This window comes from Coregonus clupeaformis, chromosome 17, assembly GCF_020615455.1.
Source record: "Coregonus clupeaformis isolate EN_2021a chromosome 17, ASM2061545v1, whole genome shotgun sequence".
Lineage (NCBI taxonomy): Eukaryota > Metazoa > Chordata > Actinopteri > Salmoniformes > Salmonidae > Coregonus > Coregonus clupeaformis.
Genome location: NC_059208.1, coordinates 32,831,239 through 32,855,234, shown reverse-complemented (window position 1 = coordinate 32,855,234; position 23,996 = coordinate 32,831,239). Strand labels below are relative to the sequence as shown.

At 43.8% G+C, this 23,996-nt stretch overlaps 1 protein-coding gene across 1 annotated transcript in view; it reads left to right on the top strand.

Annotated features, from left to right (window-relative positions):
• The window catches only part of LOC121586267 (nuclear factor of activated T-cells, cytoplasmic 1-like), a 72,242-nt gene that overhangs the window by 14,911 nt on the left and 33,335 nt on the right, over positions 1–23,996 (top strand). The window lies entirely within an intron of this gene.

The window sequence follows — 23,996 nt, the reverse complement described above, 5'->3', positions numbered from 1 at the left end:
GGGGCTCAAGCCCCACTGTTATACAATACAGTAGTGTGAGATTGTTTTTCAAAACAAGAAGTGATTGTGTGAGAGCTTTGCTATATCTCTTCCTACATCTCTTGATTTCTCCTAATCTCTTCTAGCTAGGTGAGGAACTATTGATTTATGTATGTGAATTTCAAAATATTTACCTTGCCTAGAATTCTACATAACTCCCTTTTTGGTTTATAGTTTTGTGTCAGTTTGAAGAAGATCCCTCTGATCTGTTGAGGTTTAGCAGACTGTCTTTAGGGCCTAGCGCAGCCTCTGAGCTGGCGTTGATGCTCCCTTGTTTTTGATGAGGGTTTCCCTACGTCTGGCACTAGAATTAGGATTCCTGGGCAATCCTACCATGGAAACACCCTTAAGCCAGCCTTCCACCCCTTCTCTCCCTCTCTCTCTCTCCTCTGCCTCCCTCCCTCCATTGAGTCTCCCTTTCAGCCTTAATATCCCAATTCATTAACACTGTGTGCTGTGGAATACCATGTGGATCTTCAGTTCAGCTATTGCCCTGTCTCCATTGGTGTAAAGTACTTAAGTAAAAATACTTTAAAGTACTACTTAAGTAGTTTTTTGGGTATCTGTACTTTACTTTACTATTTATATTTTTGACAACTTTTACTTTTACTTCACTACATTCCTAATGAAAGTATTGTACTTTTTACTCCATACATTTTCCCTGACAACCAAAAGTACTCGTTACATTTTGAATGCTTAGCAGGACAGGGAAATTGTCAAATGTAAGCACTTATTAAGAGAACACGTGGTCATCCCTACTGCCTCTGGCCTGGTGGACCCACTAAACATAAAATGCATATTTTGTAAATAATGTCTGAGTGTTGGCATGTGCCCCTGGCTATCCATACATTTTAAAAACAAGACAATTATTTATACTTTTACATTTTGATACTTAAGTATATTTTTGCAATTACATTTACTTTTGATACATAAGTATATTTAAAACCAAATACTTTTAGACTTTTACTCAAGTAGTATTTTACTGGCTGGCTTTCACTTTTACTTGAGTAACTTTCTATTAAGGTATCTATAATTTTACTCAAGTATGAGAATTGGGTACTTTTTCCACCACTGCCTGTTTCTATACAATATAAGGAAATGAAATTGTAGCGCATGTTCTTTTATATTGTTTTAATTGTAATGTTTTTATTATTTTTTTGTCCATGCCAAGGCCGAGGTCTAAAAACTGTTTAACGATCCATCTCATAAATCCTGCCACAGAGGGTTTACGCATTTTACCAATGGACAATTCTCCTATGAATATTCCAATAAACAACGCCCAGAATTTTGAGAATTCAGAATTTCTCCTACTGTAGAGAATAACTAGCCAATAGGTTGTTTGTGCGTGCGTGCGTGCAAGTGTATGTGCATGACTTTGTGTATGTCAGCACGCATGTGTGTGTACACAGGGGTAAGAGAGTTTTGTACTCTGTGACTCATACAGGAGGGATTCCCTGTGTCCCTGTAGAGAGGCCCACTGACATTTACCTGCTTCTCAGAACCACTCCAGCCACATAATAAAAACAGCAGCTCATTATGACGACACAGTCCTGCCTCGGAGCACCTGTCCACTCTGTCTCAGCACAGTTAGAGGGACCATAGATAACATCAATGCAATTGTCACCTGTGGTTACAGTGTAGAGCAGTAGTATTCAAAGTCGGGGTCGCAGGAGAACTGCAGTGGGGTCAGCAATTTTATTGTGTTTTGTAACCTTTTTATTTTTTGGGTGGGGGGGACGACAATGACAATATACAAACATTTTTAAGAAAGATCATTTGAAAAATACACTTTTATTGAGTAAATGTATTTATTGGTTTCTTTTCATTTTAATAAGAGATTAAAATGCAATGAGTTGAAGGTTATTTGTTGATGTAAAAATGTCAATTTATCGATTTTAACGTGTCATTAGATTTGGTGTGGGATCCCAAGAAATGGGGGTCCCCGCTGAAAAAGTTTGAATACCACTGGTGTAGAGCATGGAGAGCCTTATAGGAGATTACACTACAGCCCTCAGAGCTCCCAGACGTCAGGCTGTAATCTGAAACTACCTCAATCTGACCTTGCTTCTCTCCAGCCTCAGCCTGCCCAGAGATGGGCTCTTTGATTAGCCTCAGTACCGCTTGGGGAAATTATTAATCGCTTAGCCGTCACTTTCTCAAGGTTTTGCCCCTGAATTTGTTTTCAAATTGATTTTAGCGGCTGAAGTTTCAAAACACAACATTATGTAAATGTCTGAAAATGGAGATGGATTTTGTTTGGATTTGCATCTCCAGGCCAAGATTGATAGATTAAGGATAGTCACCAGAATCATTTGCACTTCTGACATTTTAATGAGGCCATAAGTAATGCAGAATAATTTTACCCTTTTCAACAAAAATTAAAACATGTGGAGTTGTGTGTCAACTTGCGTGCTTGTGTTCACACTACAGCAAGAGTATCTGCATGGCGTATGTCTGTGTCAGCACAGTATTTCCCAACCACCATGAGTTATGGCTGAGAGCAAAGAAGCTTTGAGGGAATCCTCCTAGCAGAAAAGTCAGACATGGAGAGAAAGTCCCTTATAAAAAGAGTGCTTTCACATCTGGGCCTGGCTGACTGGATGGCTGCCTGGTCTACTGCAGGCAGGCTGGAGCAACCATGGAGAAATACTCACTGTGTCAGATTCAGAGACCCACAGGCCTTCAGTTTCACCAGTTTCCCCTGCCTGAACCGACCGACTACTTTATGACACATGACCCAAAGCTCACCGTCTCCCTGTGAGTCAGAGCCAATGAGGAGAGTCAGTCTAACCAGGTACTGTACAGACCTGCCCTGCAACGGCAACAGACCCAGACAGGCCTGGTTGTTCTTGGCCAGAGGTGCCGTCTATGTCTACAGTATGATCAAGGACCTCCAAATTGAATTCTGTGAGGATTATCAAACTGCAAGAACCTTGCCAGATGGTGTCTGGAATTACCGGAGAAAATTATAGCTAACCATCCATCTTTCTCAGAGTAATGGTTAGCCTACACTCAGTGGGAGGGGTGCTCTACTCTGTGTTACATGACTGGTCAGTGCTTCTGGATTTAATTTATTGCATTCACAGAACAATGACTTCCACTTTGAAACCGTTCAGCGGTTTGGCCGGCCTCGACACTTCAGAGAACAATGGCTGTTTTCATAAACAAATCAATGACATGCACATAAAGAGGGAGTTTATGTTTTTAAAATTACAGCGTACAGTTCATATTTGAGGAAAACCAGAGACATATTTTTTATGAATTGATGGTGGCATAGAGTGTAAAGTGATATATTGTAATGTAGAAGACAGACTGTGCTGTGCTGAGATGCAGATGTAGAATACAAAACTGTGTTGTATTGAGTAGTAAACTTCACTAAAGCAAATACATTATCCCCCCCAGCTGCCATTGATCGAAGCAGTTTGAAGAGCTGGCTTGCCTCAATTAACGCCCTTCCCTGCAACAGCATGCTTGCATGCAATACCCACCATCCACGTGTTCTGGGGGTAGCACTGGGAGGAAGAAGTTACAGTCATCAGACCCAGGACAAGGGCTCTCTTTCACCGTGCCACATGGGCTTGGGTAGCGCATGTGTTTATATTTACTGTACGTTATGAGGGCTTTGGGTATACGCCACCCCGCTGTTTGGCTTCGGGCACTAGAGTTTACTCCACCCCACCCCAATTAAAGAGCACAAGGAGCTGTTTGATTCCCTTTATAAACTCTGCATGACAAATAGCTGTATTGGATACTACTTCATTCGAATCCACTCTGGCTGCCATAACAGTGTAGTACACCACCAGTGTTGTGTCTATTGGCTATTGTAGACCAGGGTTTGTTGAGGTGAGGGAGTGGTCTGGTTGGCACTGTTGCCAAGGGTTTTGATGGTGAGAGACGTTGTGCAGGTGTTGCTAAGGCCCAATGGAACATTCTGTGGTTATCAGTTCCCCAGTACACTCTGTACAACACCTCTCGCCATCAAAGTAAAGGTAAAAGGTATCCCACGCATGTGATACTCTATAGACACTTTTCCAGGCAGAGGGGCAACAACAAATTACTCAATTAAATGTTTTGCTTCTACATTAATGTGTGCCCAGTGCAAAAAAATGTATACAGTAGAGAGAAAGAGACAGAGAGATAGATAAGTAAAGGGGAGACGAGGGCCTCCCGAGTGGCGCAGCGGTCTAAGGCACTGCATCGCAGTGCTTGAGGTGTAACTACAGCCCTGGGTTCGATCCCAGGCTGTGTCACAGCCGGCCGTGACCGGGAGACCCATGAGGGGGCGAACAATTCGCCCAGCGTCGTCCGGGTTAGGGGAGATTTTGGCCGGCCGGGATTTCCTTGTCCCATCACGCTCTAGCGACTCCTTGTGGTGGGCCGGGCGCATGCAAGCTGACTCGGTCGCCAGTTGAAAAGTGTTTCCTCCGACACATTGGTGCTAAGCGAGCAGTGTGTCAAGAAGCAGCTTTGGAGGACGCATGGCTCTCGACCTTCACCTTTCCCGAGTCCGTAGGGGAGTTGCAGCGATGGTAACAGACTGTAACTACCAATTGGATATCACGAAATTGGGGCGAAATAGGGGGTATGACGGGAAATGAGCCTCTAGTCTCCAGACATAATGGGAGGCATTGGGAGCTATTAGTGCCAGCCTTAGTCTCTGCCTCTGCCACATCACAGCCCAAGCAGACCTGGACCAAGGATGCCCTATCTGCAATGGGCTGTCTGCTCCACTGTCTGTGTGTGTGTTTACCTCTGTCTCACTTTATAAGTGACCGGGAGACTCATGGGTGGCGCACAATTGCGGCCGGGAGACTCATGGGCGGCGCACAATTGGCCCAGCGTCGTCCAGGGTAGGGGAGGGAATGGCCGGCAGGGATGTAGCTCAGTTGATAGAGCATGGCGTTTAGAACGCCAGGGTTGTGGGTTCGATTCCCACGGGGGGCCAGTATAAAAAAATATGTATTCACTAACTGTAAGTTGCTCTGGATAAGAGCGTCTGCTAAATGACTAAAATGTAAAATGTAAAATAAGACCAGACAGCCTTCAAAATAACATCTGTCATAATATAGACCTAATCAAGAGTGCTTCTATCTGTGGAGTTAAAGCTGCAATCCTTAATGGGGAAACTGCCACGTCCGTTTACAATATTACAACAACAAAGTATTACTGCAAACAACGAACACTGTTTTTCCCCTCTGACATTTTTATTGAAGCTTTATTTTAACAGGGAAGACTTATTGAGACCTAGGTCTCTTTTTCAAATGTGCACTGTATGATACAACTCTGCCTAGGTCAGCATCCCGGAGTCGCCTCTCCACTGTTGACGTTGAGACTGGTGTTTTGCGGGTACTATTTAATTAAGCTGCCAGTTGAGGACCTGTGAGGTGACTGTTTCTCAAACTAGACACTCTAATGTATTTGTCCTCTTGCTCAGCTGTGCACCGGGGCCTCCCACTCCTCTTTCTATTCTGGTTAGATCCAGTTTGCGTTGTTCTGTGAAGGGAGTAGTACACCGCGTTGTACGAGATCTTCAGTTTCTTGGCAATTTCTCGCATTGGAATAGCCTTCATTTCTCAGAACAAGAATACACTGACGAGAATTAGCCGTTTCCAGCTACAATAGCCATTTACAATATTAACAATGTCTACACTGTATTTCTGATCAATTTGATGTTATTTTAATGGACAAAAAAATTGCTTCTCTTTCGAAAATAAGGAAAAAGTGACCCCAAACTTTTGAACGGTAGTGTATATATATATATATATATATATATATATATATATAGTGGGGAAAAAATGTATTTAGTCAGCCACCAATTGTGCAAGTTCTCCCTTTTAAAAAGATGAGAGAGGCCTGTAATTTTCATCATAGGTACACGTCAACTATGACAGACAAATTGAGAAAGAAATATCCAGAAAATCACATTGTAGGATTTTTTATGAATTTATTTGCAAATTATGGTGGAAAATAAGTATTTGGTCACCTACAAACAAGCAAGATTTCTGGCTCTCACAGACCTGTAACTTCTTCTTTAAGAGGCTCCTCTGTCCTCCACTCGTTACCTGTATTAATGGCACCTGTTTGAACTTGTTATCAGTATAAAAGACACTTGTCCACAACCTCAAACAGTCACACTCCAAACTCCACTATGGCCAAGACCAAAGAGCTGTCAAAGGACACCAGAAACAAAATTGTAGACCTGCACCAGGCTGGGAAGACTGAATCTGCAATAGGTAAGCAGCTTGGATTGAAGAAATCAACTGTGGGAGCAATTATTAGGAAATGGAAGACATACAAGACCACTGATAATCTCCCTCGATCTGGGGCTCCACGCAAGATCTCACCCCGTGGGGTCAAAATGATCACAAGAACGGTGAGCAAAAATCCCAGAACCACACGGGGGGTCCTAGTGAATGACCTGCAGAGAGCTGGGACCAAAGTAACAAAGTCTACCATCAGTAACACACTACGCCGCCAGGGACTCAAATCCTGCAGTGCCAGACGTGTCCCCCTGCTTAAGCCAGTACATGTCCAGGCCCGTCTGAAGTTTGCTAGAGTGCATTTGGATGATCCAGAAGAGGATTGGGAGAATGTCATATGGTCAGATGAAACCAAAATATAACTTTTTGGTAAAAACTCAACTCGTCGTGTTTGGAGGACAAATAATGCTGAGTTGCATCCAAAGAACACCATACCTACTGTGAAGCATGGGGGTGGAAACATCATGCTTTGGGGCTGTTTTTATGCAAAGGGACCAGGACGACTGATCCGTGTAAAGGAAAGAATGAATGGGGCCATTAGATTTTGAGTGAAAACCTCCTTCCATCAGCAAGGGCATTGAAGATGAAACGTGGCTGGGTCTTTCAGCATGACAATGATCCCAAACACACCGCCCGGGCAACGAAGGAGTGGCTTCGTAAGAAGCATTTCAAGGTCCTGGAGTGGCCTAGCCAGTCTCCAGATCTCAACCCCATAGAAAATCTTTGGAGGGAGTTGAAAGTCCGTGTTGCCCAGCGACAGCCCCAAAACATCACTGCTCTAGAGGAGATCTGCATGGAGGAATGGGCCAAAATACCAGCAACAGTGTGTGAAAACCTTGTGAAGACTTACAGAAAACGTTTGACCTGTGTCATTGCCAACAAAGGGTATATAACAAAGTATTGAGAAACTTTTGTTATTGACCAAATACTTATTTTCCACCATAATTTGCAAATAAATTCATAAAAAATTTTACAATGTGATTTTCTGGATTTATTTTCTCATTTTGTCTGTCATAGTTGACGTGTACCTATGATGAAAATTACAGGCCTCTCTCATCTTTTTAAGTGGGAGAACTTGCACAATTGGTGGCTGACTAAATACTTCCCCCCCCCCCACTGTATATATATATATATATATATATATATATACACACAGTGCATTCGGAAAGTATTCAGACCCCTTGACTTTTTCCACATTTTGTTACGTTACAGCCTTATTCTAAAATTGATCAAATTTCCCAGTCCTGCTAAACAGGTTTTTGCAAAAAAAGTAAAAATGTAATATCACATTTACATAAGTATTCAAACCCTTCACTCAGTACTTTGTTGAAGCACCATTTGCAGCGATTACAGCCTTGCGTCTTCTTACGTAAGACACTACAAGCTTGGCACACCTGTATTTGGAGTTTCTCCCATTCTTCTCTGCAGATCCTCTCAAGCTCTGTCAGGTTGGATGGGTAGCGTCGCTGCACAGCTATTTTCAGGTCTCTCCAGAGATGTTCGATCGGGTTCAAGTCCGGGCTCTGGTTGGGCCACTCAACGACATTCAGAGACTTGTCCTGAAGCCATTCCTGTGTGGTCCTGGCTGTGTGCTTAGGGTTGTTGTCCTGTTGGAAGGTGAACCTTTGCCCCAGTCTGAGGTCCTCAGCGCTCTGGAGCAGGTTTTCATCAAGGATCTCTCTGTACTTTGCTCCGTTCGTCTTTCCCTAAATCCTGAGTAGTCTCCCAGTCCCTGCTGCTGAAAAACATCCCCACAGCATGATGCTGCCACCACCATGCTTCACCGTAGGGATGGTGCCAGGTTTCCTCCAGACGTGACGCTTGGCATTCAGGCCAAAGAGTTCAATCTTGGTTTCATCAGACCAGAGAATCTTGTTTCCCATGGTCTGAGTCCTTCAGGTGCCTTTTGGCAAACTCCAAGCGGGCTGTCATTTGCCTTTTACTGAGGAGTGGCTTCCGTCTGGCCACTCTACCATAAAGGCCTGATTGGTGTAGTGCTGCAGAGATGGTTGTCCTTCTGGAAGGTTCTCCCATCTCCACAGAGGAAGTCTGGAGCTCTGTCAGAGAGACCATTGGGTTCTTGGTCTCCTCCCTGACCAAGGCCCTTCTCCCCCGATTGTTCAGTTTGGCCGGACGGCCAGCTCTAGGAAGAGTCTTGGTGGTTCCAAACTTCTTCCATTTAAGAATGATGGAGACCACTGTGTTCTTGGGGACCTTCAATGCTGCAGACATTCTTTGGTACCCTTCCCCAGATCTGTGCCTCGACACAATCCTGTCTCAGAGCTCTACGGACAATTGCTTCTACCTCATGGCTTGGTTTTGGCTCAAACTTGCACTGTTAACTGTGGGACCTTATATAGACAGGTGTGTGCCTTTCCAAATCATGTCCAATCAATTGAATTTACCACAGGTGGACTCCAATCAAGTTTTAGAAACATCTCAAGGATAATCAATGGAAACAGAATGCACCTGAGCTCAATTTCGAGTCTCATAGCAAAGGGAATAAATACTTATGTAAGTACAGTATTTCTGATTGATTTTGTAACAAATTTGCCCACATAATTTTTTTTTTTTTCGCTTAGTCATTATGGGGTATTGTGTGTAGACTGATTAGGAAAATGTTTTCTTTAATCCATTTTAGAATAAGGCTGTAACGTAACAAAATGTGGAAAAGGGGAAGGGGTCTGAATACTTTCCAAATGCACTGTATATACAGTGAGGGAAAAAAGTATTTGATCCCCTGCTGATTTTGTATGTTTGCCCACTGACAAAGAAATGATCAGTCTATAATTTTAATGGTAGGTTTATTTGAACAGTGAGAGACAGAATAACAAGAAAAATATGTTATAAATTGATTTGCATTTTAATGAGGGAAATAAGTATTTGACCCCCTCTCAATCAGAAAGATTTCTGGCTCCCAGGTGTCTTTTATACAGGTAACGAGCTGAGATTAGGAGCACACTCTTAAAGGGAGTGCTCCTAATCTCAGTTTGTTACCTGTATAAAAGACACCTGTCCACAGAAGCAATCAATCAATCAGATTCCAAACTCTCCACCATGGCCAAGACCAAAGAGCTCTCCAAGGATGTCAGGGACAAGATTGTCGACCTACACAAGGCTGGAATGGGCTACAAGACCATCGCCAAGCAGCTTGGTGAGAAGGTGACAACAGTTGGTGCGATTATTCGCAAATGGAAGAAACACAAAAGAACTGTCAATCTCCCTCGGCCTGGGGCTCCATGCAAGATCTCACCTTGTGGAGTTGCAATTATCATGAGAACGGTGAGGAATCAGCCCAGAACTACATGGGAGGATATTGTCAATGATCTCAAGGCATCTGGGACCATAGTCACCAAGAAAACAATTGGTAACACACTATGCCGTGAAGGACTGAAATCCTGTAGCGCCCGCAAGGTCCCCCTGCTCAAGAAAGCACATATACAGGGCCGTCTGAAGTTTGCCAATGAACATCTGAATGATTCAGAGGAGAACTGGGTGAAAGTGTTGTGGTCAGATGAGACCAAAATCGAGCTCTTTGGCATCAACTCAACTCGCCGTGTTTGGAGGAGGAGGAATGCTGCCTATGACCCCAAGAACACCATCCCCACCGTCAAACATGGAGGTGGAAACATTATGCTTTGGGGGTGTTTTTCTGCTAAGGGGACAGGACAACTTCTCCGCATCAAAGGGACGATGGACGGGGCCATGTACCGTCAAATCTTGGGTGAGAACCTCCTTCCCTCAGCCAGGGCATTGAAAATGGGTCGTATATGGGTATTCCAGCATGACAATGACCCAAAACACACGGCCAAGGCAACAAAGGAGAGGCTCAAGAAGAAGCACATTAAGGTCCTGGAGTGGCCTAGCCAGTCTCCAGACCTTAATCCCATAGAAAATATGTGGAGAGAGCTGAAGTTTTGAATTGCCAAACGTCAGCCTCGAAACCTTAATGACTTGGAGAAGATCTGCAAAGAGGAGTGGGACAAAATCCCTCCTGAGATGTGTGCAAACCTGGTGGCCAACTACAAGAAACGTCTGACCTCTGTGATTGCCAACAAGGGTTTTGCCACCAAGTACTAAGTCATGTTTTGCAAAGGGGTCAAATACTTATTTCCCTCATTAAAATGCAAATCAATTTATAACATTTTTGACATTTGGTTTTCTGGATTTTTTTGTTGTTATTCTGTCTCTCACTGTTCAAATAAACCTACCATTAAAATTATAGACTGATCATGTCTTTGTCAGTGGGCCAACGTACAAAATCAGCAAGGGATCAAATACTTTTTTTCCCTCACTGTGTATATATATATATATATATATATATATATACAAAAACACAGTTATGGGAAGCACAAATAAAACGTCACATATCAACCAGAAAAACAGTTACATTCCCCAATCAATTATTTAAATTGCCAGAAAGGCACCAGAACATCAAGATGAAACGTATTTTGAATTGTGTTCCAGCAATAAGGTGCATTAAAACTAAAAGCTGATTTACATAGCTCCGTGGAGACTAGGGCTGTTGCAGTGACCATATTACTGCCACACCGGCAGTCAAGAGTCATGACCGCAGTAAAACTCCACGTGACCGATGAGTCATGGTAATCTCCTGTTATGCACTCTGGATTTGCTTTGGTAGTCCCCAACTAGCTAACATCAGGTCCTAATGGCCTGGTACTCAGGGCTCTATTGTCCCTCTAACCACTCTGACATCAATGCAAATGCCATCGAAAATCACATCAAACACTTATCATCAAAACAGTAGACCTATAGTACTTTTCAAACTCACCTCACTGTGATGATCAATTTGAAGAAAGAAGTTCAACAGCAGGTTGAAACAGTGTAAAACATGGTTGTTATGGATGTTGTTTCAAAGCCTAATACAACGAAATGGACAGCGCGAAATGGACGTCTATCATTCTTTTGATGATTGTTTTGTAAGGGAAATGTACTGCTTGAAAAGCACTTACTGCTGCTGTTTATTCATAATTTTTTTTCTAGAATTGTCTTGAAATGATATGTTTGAAGACAATTAGAAAATTAGCGTTGAAGTATATGAAATGTGTTTAAGGGGAATTAACCTGTACGCGATCGGTGTCCCGTATACGGGATGGTTGAGCTAACGTGCGCTAATGTGATTAGCATGTCTGTTGTAAGTAACAGCAACTTTCCAGGACATAGACATGTCTTAATATGGGCAGAAAGCTTGAACTCATGTTAATCTAACTGCACTGTCCAATTTACATTAGCTATTACAGTGACAAAATACCATGTTATTGTTTGAGGAGAGTGCACAACAACAACAAAACGTATCACGGCAACTGGTTTGATACATTCACCTCTGAAGGTAAATAATGTACTTACATTAAGTAATCTTGCTCTGATTTGTCATCCTAAGGGTCCCAGAGATAAAATGTAGCATAGTTTTGTTTTATAAAATCCATTTTTATATTCAAATGTAGGAACTGTGTTCTACAGTTTGAACCCCTGCTGTCTCTGGCTCCACACCCACCCCACCCGGCCATCTAGATGTGTGAAAGTTAGTGTTAAGCGAATGATCCATCATGTATGACATTTCTGGGAGTGTGTAAACTTATTTACATTTTGTATTACCATATCCTTTTTGCATATTCTCTATAGTTATGTTCTTGAAAAAGTATCAATTGACCAATTCGGCACATTTGGGCAGACTTGATACAAAATAGTCCAGCATTTCAAAGATGATGGAACAAAAAAATAAATAGAAAACGCATGTTTTTTTGTTTATATTATCTTTTACTAGATCTAATGTGTTATATTTAAATTTTAGTCATTTTAGCAGACGCTCTTATCCAGAGCGACTTACAGTTAGTGAGTGCATACATTTTTCATACTGGCCCCCCGTGGGAATCGAACCCACAACCCTGGCGTTGCAAGCGCCATGCTCTACCAACTGAGCTACAGTTGGTACATTCATTTCACATTTCCACAACCTTCAAAGTGTTTCCTTTCAAATGGTATCAAGAATATGCATATCCTTGCTTCAGGTCCTGAGCTACAGGCAGTTAGATTTGGGTATATCATTTTAGGCGAAAATTGAAAAAAAGGGTCCGATCCTTAAGAGGTTAATTCAAAACACCAATACACATACACTATATATACAAAAGTATGTGGATATCCCTTCAAATTAGTGGATTTGGCTGTTTCATCCACACCCGTTGCTGACAGGTGTATAAAATCGAGCACAATCAATCAATTTTCAATCAATTTTATTTTATATAGCCCTTCTTACATCAGCTAATATCTCGAAGTGCTGTACAGAAACCCAGCCTAAAACCCCAAACAGCTAGTAATGCAGGTGTAGAAGCACGGTGGCTAGGAAAAACTCCCTAGAAAGGCGAAAGCCTAGGAAGAAACCTAGAGAGGAACCAGGCTATGAGGGGTGGCCAGTCCTCTTCTGGCTGTGCCGGGTGGAGATTATAACAGAACCATGCCAAGATGTTCAAAAATGTTCATAAGTGACAAGCATGGTCAAATAATAATCAGGAATAAATCTCAGTTGGCTTTTCATAGCCGATCATTAAGAGTTGAAAACAGCAGGTCTGGGACAGGTAGGGGTTCCATAACCGCAGGCAGAACAGTTGAAACTGGAATAGCAGCAAGGCCAGGCGGACTGGGGACAGCAAGGAGTCACCACGGCCGGTAGTCCCGACGTATGGTCCTAGGGCTCAGGTCTCTCAGTTGGCTTTTCATAGCCGATCATTAAAGAGTTGAAAACAGCAGGTCTGGGACAGGTAGGGGTTTCGTAGCCGCAGGCAGAACAGTTGAAACTGGAATAGCAGCAAGGCCAGGCGGACTGGGGACAGCAAGGTGTCATCATGCCCGGTAGTCCTGACGTATGGTCCTAGGGCTCAGGTTCTCAGAGAGAAAGAGAGAACGAGAGAATTAGAGAGAGCATACTTAAATTCACACAGGACACTGGATAAGACAGGAGAAGTACTCCAGGTATAACCAACTAACCCCAGCCCCCCGACACATAAACTACTGCAGCATAAATACTGGAGGCTGAGACAGGAGCGGTCCGGAGACACTGTGGCCCCATCCGAAGAAACCCCGGACAGGGCCAAACAGGAAGGATATAACCCCCACCCACTCCGCCAAAGCACAGCCCCCGCACCACTAGAGGGATATCCCCAACCACCAACTTACAATCCTGAGACAAGGCCGAGTATAGCCCACAGAGGTCTCCACCACAGCACAAACCAAGGGGGGGCGCCAACCCAGACAGGAAGATCACGTCAGTAACTCAACCCACTCAAGTGACGCACCCCTCCCAGGGACGGCATGAAAGAGCACCAGCAAGTCAGTGACTCAGCCCCTGCAACAGGGTTAGAGGCAGAGAACCCCAGTGGAGAGGGGAACCGGCCCGGCAGAGACAGCAAGGGCTGTTCGTTGCTCCAGCCTTTCCGTTCACCTTCACACTCCTGGGCCAGACTACACTCAATCATATGACCTACTGAAGAGATAAGTCTTCAGTAAAGACTTAAAGGTTGAGACCGAGTCTGCGTCTCTCACATGGGTAGGCAAACTGTTCCATAAAAATGGAGATCTATAGGAGAAAGCCCTGCCTCCCGCTGTTTGCTTAGAAATTCTAGGGACAATTAGGAGGCCTGCGTCTTGTGACCGTAGCGTACGTATTGGTATGTACGGCAGGACCAACTCGGAAAGATAGGTAGGAGCAAGCCCATGTAACGCTTTATAGGTTAACAGTAAAACCTTGAAATCAGCCCTTGCCTTAACAGGAAGCCAGTGTAGGGAAGCTAGCACTGGAGTAATATGATCAAATTTCTTGGTTCTAGTCAGGATTCTAGCAGCCGTATTTAGCACTAACTGAAGTTTATTTAGTGCTTTATCCGGGTAGCCGGAAAATAGAGCATTGCAGTAGTCTAACCTAGAAGTAACAAATGCATGGATTAATTTTTCTGCATCATTTTTGGACAGAAAATTTCTGATTTTTGCAATGTTACGTAGATGGAAAAAAGCTGTCCTTGAAACAGTCTTGATATGTTCGTCAAAAGAGAGATCAGGGTCAAGAGTAACACCGAGGTCCTTCACAGTTTTATTTGAGACGACTTTACAACCATCTAGATGAATTGTCAGATTTAACAGAAGATCTCTTTGTTTCTTGGGACCTAGAACAAGCATCTCTGTTTTGTCCGAGTTTAAAAGTAAAAAGTTTTCAGCCATCCACTTCCTTATGTCTGAAACACAGGCTTCAAGCACACAGCCATTCAATCTCCATAGACAAACATTGGCAGTAGAATGGCCTTACTGAAGAGCTCAGTGACTTTCAATGTGGCACCATCATAGGATGCCACCTTTCCAACAAGTCAGTTTGTAACATTTCTGCCCTGTTAGAGCTGCCCAGGTCAACTGTAAGTGCTGTTATTGTGAAGTGGGAACGTCTAGGAGCAACAACTGCTCAGCCGCGAAGTGGTAGGCCGCACAAGCTCACAGAACGGGACCGCCTAGTGCTGAAGCTCGTAGCGCGTAAAAATCGTCAGTCGTCTGTTGCAACACTCACTACCGAGTTCCAAACTGCCTCTGGAAGCAACGTCAACACAATAACTGTTAGTCGGGAGCACCATTAAATGGGGTTCCATGGCTGAGCAACCACACACAAGCCTAAGATCACCATGCACAATGCCATGCAATGTTCCCAACATCTAGTGGAAAGCCTTCCCAGAAGATTGGAGGATGTTATAGCAGCAAAGAGAGGACCAACTCCATATTAATGCCCATGATTTTGGAATGAGATGTTAGACGAGCAGGTGTCCACATATATTTGGTCATGAGCCAAGTCCCCCCCAAAAATTTTTTTCCTGAATTTAAAATATGATTGTGCCGTTATACAATACATAGCCTACTGCATATTACACATGGCAGAAAAACATAAAACAAAACTGATTTAAGATGTCTTTGGTACATCATTGGTCTAGCCTTTGAATGTGGACTATATTATTATGCATATTGGATGGACTTGTTACCTTATGCTACACTCCAAAATGTCTATCCATGAGTCTGGGTAAGAACGTATAGCCTTAGGCGATCAAATCAAATCAAATTGTATTTGTCACATGCTCCGAATACAACAGGTGTAGACCTTACCATGAAATGCTTAATTACAAGCCCTTAACCAACAATGCAGTTTTAAGAAAAATAAGAGTTATGAAAATATTTACTAAATAAACTAAAGTAAAAAAAAAAAAAAAGAGTAACAGTAAAATAACAATATCGAGGCTATATACAGGGGGTACCGGTACCGAGTCAATGTGCGGGAGTACAGGTTAGTCGAGGTAATTGAGGTAATATGTACAGTGACTATGCATAGATTATGAACAGCGAGAAGCAGCAACGTAAAAAAAAAAGGGGGGGGTCAATGCAAATAGTCTGGGTATCCATTTGATTAGATGTTCAGTAATCTTATGGCTTGGGGGTAGAAGCTGTTAAGAAGCCTTTTGGACCTAGACTTGGCGCTCTGGTACCTCTTGCCGTGCGGTAGCATAGAGAACAGTCTATGACTACAGTGGCTGGAGTCTTTGGCAACTTTTAGGGCCTTCCTCTGACACCGCCTGGTATAGAGGTCTTGGATGGCAGGAAGCTTGGCCCCAGTGATGTACTGGGCCATACACACTACCCTCTGTAGCGCCTTGCGGTTGGAGGCCGAGCAGTTGCCATACCAGGCGGTGATGCAACCAGTCAGGATGCTCTCGATGGTGTAGCTGTAGATTTTGTGAGGATCTAAGGGCCCATGCCAAGTCTTTTAAGTCTCCTGAGGGGGAATAGGCGTTGTCGTGCCCTCTTCACGACTGTCTTGGTGTTTTTGGACCATGATAGTTTGTTGGTGATGTGGACACCAAGGAACTTGAAGCTCTCAACCTGCTCCACTACAGCCCCGTCGATGAGAATGGGGGCATGCTCGGACCTCCTTTTCCTGTAGGCCACAATCTTCTCCTTTGAATTGATCACATTGAGGGAGAGGTTGTTGTCCTGGCACCACACTGCCAGGTCTCTGACCTCCTCCCTATAGGCTGTCTCATTGTTGTCGGTGATCAGGCCTACCACCGTTGTGTCGTCGGCAAACTTAACAATGGTGTTGGAGTCGTGCTTGGCCATGCAGTCATGGATGAACAGGGAGTACAGAAGGGGACTAAGCACGCACCCCTGAGGGGCCCCCGTGTTGAGGATCAGCGTGGCAGATGTGTTGTTGCCTACCGTTACCACCTGGGGGCGGCCTGTCAGGAAGTCCAGGATTCAGTTGCAGAGGGAGGTGTTTAGTCCTAGGGTCCTTAGCTTAGTGATGAGCTTTGAGGGCACTATGGTGTTGAACACTGAGCTATAGTCAATTAAAAGCATTCTCACGTAGGTGTTCCTTTTGTCCTGGTGGAAAAGGGCAGTGTGGAGTGCAATAGAGATTGCGTCATCTGTGGATCTGTCTGGGCGGTTTGCAAATTGGAGTGGGTCTAGGGTTTCTGGGATGATGCTGTTGATGTGAGCCATGACCAGCCTTTCAAAGCACTTCATGGCTACAGACGTGAGTGCTACGGGTCGGTAGCCATTTAGGCAGGTTACCTTGGTGTTTTGGGGCACAGAGACTATGGTGGTCTACTTGAAACATGTAGGTATTATAGACTCGGTCAGGGACCTGTTGAAAATGTCAGTGAAGACACTTGCCAGTTGGTCAGCGCATACTCTGAGTACACTTCCTGGTAATCCTTCTGGCCCTGCGGCCTTGTGAATGTTGACCTGTTTAAACGTCTTGCTCACATCGGCTACGGAGAGCGTGATCACACAGTCGTCCGGAACAGCTTGTGCTCTCATTCATGCTTCAGTGTTGCTTGCCTCGAAGCGCGCATAGATGTAATTTAGCTTGTCTGATAGGCTTGTGTCACTGGGCAGCTTGCGGCTGGGCTTCCCTTTGTAGTCCGTAATAGTTTGCAAGCCCTGCCACATCCGATGCGCATCGGAGCCGGTGTAGTAGGATTCAATCTTAGTCCTGTATTGACGCTTTGCCTGTTTGATGCTTCGTCGGAGGGCATAGCGGGATTTCTTGTAAGCGTCCGGGTTAGAGTCCCGCTCCTTGAAGCAACAGCTCTACCCTATAGCTCAGTCTGGATGTTGCCTGTAATCCATTGCTTCTGGTTGGGGTATGTACGTACGGTCACTGTGGGGACGACGTCATCGATGCACTTATTGATGAAGCCGGTGACTGATGTGGTATACTCCTCAATGCCATCGGATGAATCCCAGAACATATTCTAGTCTGTGCTAGCAAAACAGTCCTGTAGCTTAGCATATGCATCATCTGACCACTTCCGTATTGAGCGAGTCACTGGTACTTGTAGGAATCAGGAGGATAGAATTATGTTCAGATTTGCCAAATGGAGGGTGAGGGAGAGCTTTGTACGCGTCTCTGTGTGTGGAGTAAAGGTGGTCTAGAGTTTATTTTCCTCTGGTTGCACATGTGACATGCTGGTAGAAATGAGGGAAAACGGATTTAAGTTTCCCTGCATTAAAGTTCCCGGCCACTAGGTGCGGCGGTTCTGGATGAGCATTTTCTTGTTTGCTTATGGCCTTATACAGCTCGTTGAGTGCGCTCTTAGTGCCAACATCGGTTTGTGGTGGTAAATAGACAGATAGTGTGGTCTACAGGTAGATGGTGTGGTCTACAGCTTATCATTAAATGCTCTACTTCAGGCAAGCAAAACCTTGAGACTTTCTTAATATTAGACATCGCGCACCAGCTGTTTTTGACAAATAGACACACACCACACCCCTCACCTTACCAGAGGTCGCTGTTCTGTCTTGCCGATGCACGGAAAACCCAGCCAACTGAATATTATACATGTCGTCGTTATGCCACGACTCGGTGAAACATAAGATATTACAGTTGTCCCATTGGTAGGATATTCTTGAATGGAGCTCATCCAGTTTATTCTCCAATGATTGCACGTTGGCCAATAGCACGGATGTTAGAGGCGGGTTATCCACTCGCCGACTAATTCTCACAAGGCACCCGGACCTGCGTCCCCTGTATCAGCGTCTCTTCTTCATGCGAATGACGGAGATTTGGGCCTGGTCTGGTATCAGCAGTAAATCCTTTGTGTCCGACTCGTTAAAGAAAAAATCTTCGTCCAGTTCGAGGTTAGTAATCACTGTTCTGATATCCAGAAGCTCTTTTCAGTCATAAGAGACGGTTGCAGAAACATTATGTACAAAATAAGTTACAAACAACGCGAAAAAACAAACAAAATAGCACAATTGGTTAGGAGCCTGTAAAACGGCAGCCATCTCCTCCGGTGCCATTAATCTCTCTTTGCTGTTGGTTCATTGATTGTGCAGGGCGGCTTAGAGTTAGTGAATTTGTATTTGTTTTTAATAGCCTAGTAATTTTGTATATTTTCATAAATAATGGGGTGACATATTACCTTTAGCTACAGAATATCTCACCACCATGCGTTTCCATGACCTGCTCTCTCTCCTTTATTCCTTTCTCGAGTGCGCAGACGGTAAGTCAACAGTGTAGTGAAATATGTTACTATCGATGTTTCCGAACAGATTTCACTTGGTTTCCCAAATTAAGGACTGGGTAGCTGCAGGAACAAGGTTGGAGAGCCCATGCCATACAGAGTGTGGGCGGAATATCACCTGTCGGGCAGCGAGAGCATGCTACTCAAACAATGGTTGATGTGTGAAGTGAAATAAGTTTTTTATATTTATTTATCAGCTGCTCATAGTAAGCACATTCTCCAGTACATAATGGATCGGCAGGAAAGTGCTCGGCCTCCATTCACTATTGGAGTGCATGCAGATTACGTATTTTTTCCCCCTGCCCCTGTTCATGCCCATTTGATAATGGGCCATTCTAAATCGAAACAAATTTGACATATTAATAAAGACAAGATTAAATTGAGAATAGTCTGATGGGTGAAAATATGATCACTTGATGAGAGAACAGCTGTGCAGCCGAGGCAAGGAAAAGAGTGCAAGTTTTTTTGCTACTTTCTGTGACGAGTACTGATATACGAGAGGCAGGACACAGATGCAGGAATTAACAAGGTCAAGGTTTACTTAATAATGCGAAAGACAGAGTAAACGACATGACGCTTAACAATCACACACAACACAATACAGAACAGTCCAGGGCTAAATAAGGGTGGTGATGAGATGATGAGGTGCAGGTGCGCTGGAGGTGATTAGGGTGCGTTGGGTTTCAATTCAGGTGTTGCCGAGGTGGTGCGCTCAGACCGGTGGCTCAGTAGACCGGCGAATCAGAGCGCCGGAGGGGAGCAACGGGAGGAGACGTGACACTTTCTCAAATCATCAATATCCAATAGTCACGCCATGCAGCCCATATATGTTTGGATTTCTAAGACGTTCTACAAAAGTTGCCAAATAACTGTAAATCTAGCATATAGAACCTGTTTCAAATCATTTTTTACTTTTACCCCTTTTTCTCCCCAATTTCGTGATATCCAATTGGTAGTTACAGTCTTGTCCCATCGCTACAACTCCCCTACGGACTCAGGAGAGGCAAAGGTCGAGAGCCATGCTCCTCCGAAACATGACCCTGCCAAGCCGCACTGCTTCTTGACACACTGCTCGCTTAACCCGGAAGCCAGTCACACCAATGTGTCGGAGGAAACACTGTCCAGCTGGAAGCCGATTCTAGATTTAACTTTGGATTGGAGATGCTTAATGTGAGTCTGGAAGGAGAGTGTACAATCTAACCAGACACCTAGGTATTTGTAGTTGTCCACATACTCTAGGTCAGACCTGTCGAGAGTAGTGATTCTAGTCGGGTGGGCGGGTGCCAGCAGCGTTCGATTGAAGATCATGCATTTAGTTTTACTTGTGTTTAAGAGCAGTTGGAGGCTACGGAAGGAGTGTTGTATAGCATTGAAGCTCGTTTGGAGGTTTGTTAACATAGTGTCCAATGAAGGGCCAGATGTATACAAAATGGTGTCGTCTGTGTAGAGGTGGATCTGAGAATCACCAGCAGCAAGAGCGACATCATTGATATACACAGAGAAAAGAGTCGGCCCAAGAATTGAACCCTGTGGCACCCCCATAGAGACTGCCATAGGTCCAGACAATAGGCCCTCCGATTTGACACATTGAACTCTATCTGAGAAGTAGTTGGTGAACCAGGCGAGGTAGTCATTTGAGAAACCAAGGCTAGTAATTGGGGTTGCGACAATTTCGGCGGCTAATTTTAGAAAGAAAGGGTCCATATTGTCTAGCCCAGATGATTTGTAGGGGTCTAGATTTTGCAGCTCTGTCAGAACATCAGCTGTCTGAATTTGTGTGAAGGAGAAGCGTGGGGGGTGGCATGGGCAAGTTGCAGCGGAGGGTGCAGAGCTGGTGGCCGGGGTAGTGGTAGCCAGGTGGAAAGCATCTAGTTTGGATTGTAGGATGGCCGGGGTGTTAAGCATATCCCAGTTTAGGTCACCAAGCAGTACGAACTCTGAGGATAGATGGGGGGCAATCAATTCACATATGGTGTCCAGGGCACAGCTGGGGGCTGAGGGGGGTCTGTAGCAAGCGGCAACAGTGAGAGACTTATTTCTGGAAAGGTGGATTTTTAGAAGTAGGAGCTCAAACTGTTTGGGCACAGACCTGGATAGTATGATAGAGCTCATACTATCCAGGTATGATAGATCTCTACAGTAGATTGCATCTCCACCCCCTTTGGCAGTTCTATCTAGACGGAAAATGTTGTAGTTGGGGATGGACATTTCTGAATTTTTGGTGGCCTTCCTAAGACAGGATTCAGACACTGCTAGAACATCAGGGTTGGCGGAGTGCGCTGACGCAGTGAATAACTCAAACTTAGGGAGGAGGCTTCTGATGTTAACATGCAAAAAAACAATGCTTTTACGGTTACAGAAGTCAACAAATGATAGCTCCTGGGGAGTAGGAGTGATACTGGGGGCTGCAGGGCATTGGTTAACCTCTACATCACCAGAGGAACAGAGGAGGACTAGAATTAGGGTACGCCTAAAGGCTTTAAGAACTGGTCTTCTAGTGCGTTGGGTACAGAGAATAAAGGGGGCAGATTTCCGGGTGTTGTAGAATAGATTCAGGGCATTATGTACAGACAAGGATATGGAAGGATATGAGTACAGTGGAGGTAAACCTAAGCGTTGGGTAACAATGAAAGAGATAGCATCACTGGAGGCACCGATTGAGCCGGTCTCCGCGTGTATGGGGGGTGGAACAAAGGAGCTATTTGAGGCAGTTTGAGAGGGACTTGGGGCTCTACAATGAAATTGTATAATAAGAACTAACTGGAACAGCAATAGGCAAAGCATATTGACATGGGAGAGAGGCATAAAGCAATCACACAGACTCGAATGATGTCAATTAGCCTATCAGAAGCTTCTAAAGCCATGACATCATTTTCTGGAATTTTCCAAGCTGTTTAAAGGCACAGTCAACTTAGTGTATGTAAACTTCTGACCCACTGGAATTGTGATACAGTGAATTATAAGTGAAATAATCTGTCTGTAAACAATTGTTGGAAAAATTATTTGTGTCATGCACAAAGTAGATGTCCTAACCGACTGGCCAAAACTATAGTTTTATAACAAGACTTTTGTGGAGTGGTTGAAAAACAATGTTGTAATGACACCTAAGTGTATGTAAACTTCCGACTTCAACTGTACATACACATATACATATCCTTAAAAAATATATATTTACCTTTATTACTTTCCATGGGAGAAGTACATTTCACCCCCCCCCATTCCTTTTTCCACACATCTTCATCTAGAATTGTTGAATGAGTTTCCTGTAAACAATAGATACTATATTCCTTCTCTTTGAGCCATGTAAATATTGTTATTCTTTTGTTATTATCTGCTAAGCCATTACAATTATAACTGGCTATACTTATTTCACCACATACCATAATGAGATACAAGTTTCAGATCTATTTATCATTATATATGTTTGTAAATTTACCAATAAAAAATACCATAGTGATTGAGTGTCCATATAGCTGTACCATGATATTTGAATTGCTACTAAGTAATCCTCCAATTGTTCTCCATTAATTCCCCCGCTAAAGCCCCTCCCCATCCCAAGTTGGGCCGTCATCCCAGTGATCGGCATACCACCCCCGTCCCCCCGGATCCCTAGGCCCCCCGAGAGGCCAGGACCCATCCATCGAAAACAGCACACAGTGCCACCCACAAAACAGAAGCAGGTCAACCGCCAAAAGCATTTCCAATGCTCTCACCTCAATATATAAATATAGCTATTTAAAAATATATATCTATTCAAATATCTTGCATATCTTATTTTCCATCATTATCAATTAATATGCGTAATAATGTTGGCAGTTCATGCGTAGGATTTTAACCTATAACCCGGATTGCCATTGTATTTCATTACATTTTTGACAAGCAATTATTATTTTAGCAAACAATTATTGTGGTTCATCCTATATTCTCCCAAACATCCTTACCCCCTTCCAACAGATGTGGGATAAACACACACGCACATACTCTAACACACTCAACCCCTTTCCTCCACAATCAACCATAAGATCAGATGCTCAACGGTTGTTACATCCCAGAGCCCAACTCAAGAAAGGACCTGATTTACGAATGCATATACAGTTACAGCTGTTTGAGAAAGCATGCAAGATTGAGCAAAAATTGACAACAATGTAAGATTTGATTAATCTATTTAATCTATGTCAAGTCCTAGGTGATGGAGATCAGATCCACCCTCTTCACCTAAGACACAAACACTCTGGTCCCCCGTTGTAACCATTTTTCCCAAGCATCTCCGTGCAGTCAGACCTTTGATTATTTTGTGCCACCTGGGCCACAATAATAAGCCCCCTCTCTGATTGTCAGAGTGTGACCCACTCCCCATGGGTTACTGCAGCCAGTGTTGCCAGAACTGCCACTACCTGGGTGGGGGTACCCCACCGGAATCCCCACCGGCTAGGTACAAGGTCGTCAAGGTTCTCATTAGCAGCTTTGAGAATTTCCTTGTATATTATGCTCTCCCATCAGGGGGCTCTGGCTTTGTAAGACCAACCCTGCCAGGCAGGCTCAGAATCTTGAGGGGGCGGTGCTGCTCCAGTAGGTCTCTGACCGCATTTATCTTTCTGTTTTGGCTGCATATAGGCAACTCACAGCAGGTCCATAAAACAGATGGGGACTTCTCTTCCGTGTATGGGTCGCTCAGGTGGGTGTCTAGGATATAGGGTTGTGGATCGTTCCATCATGATAGAAAAAAATTGATTAGATGTATACTATATTTTAAAATGTATATCCCTCATCTGCACAAAATTGAATGACTTTTTGTTGATGTCTCATAGAAGAGTAGCAAAATAGGACATTTTTTAGGACCCATGTTTCCAACAGCTGTGATGCCCTATTTTATTGCCTGATGGGAAAGCCTGTTTGTTACAAGTTGAAAGTTAAAAGAAGTTTCATTAACAGAATATAAAACAAATAAAACATTTAATAATACTTTAATGAGCATGACAAAAGCACCGATATTTGAATATGAGCTATTTGAAAAGACCGACGGTGGGTTGGGGAGAGAGACTCAATGCCAAGGCTTCACTTTCCAGTCATTCACAGCCCATTGGTTATCGGAATCCCCATTTTATAACCTCATTAACAAGCCCAC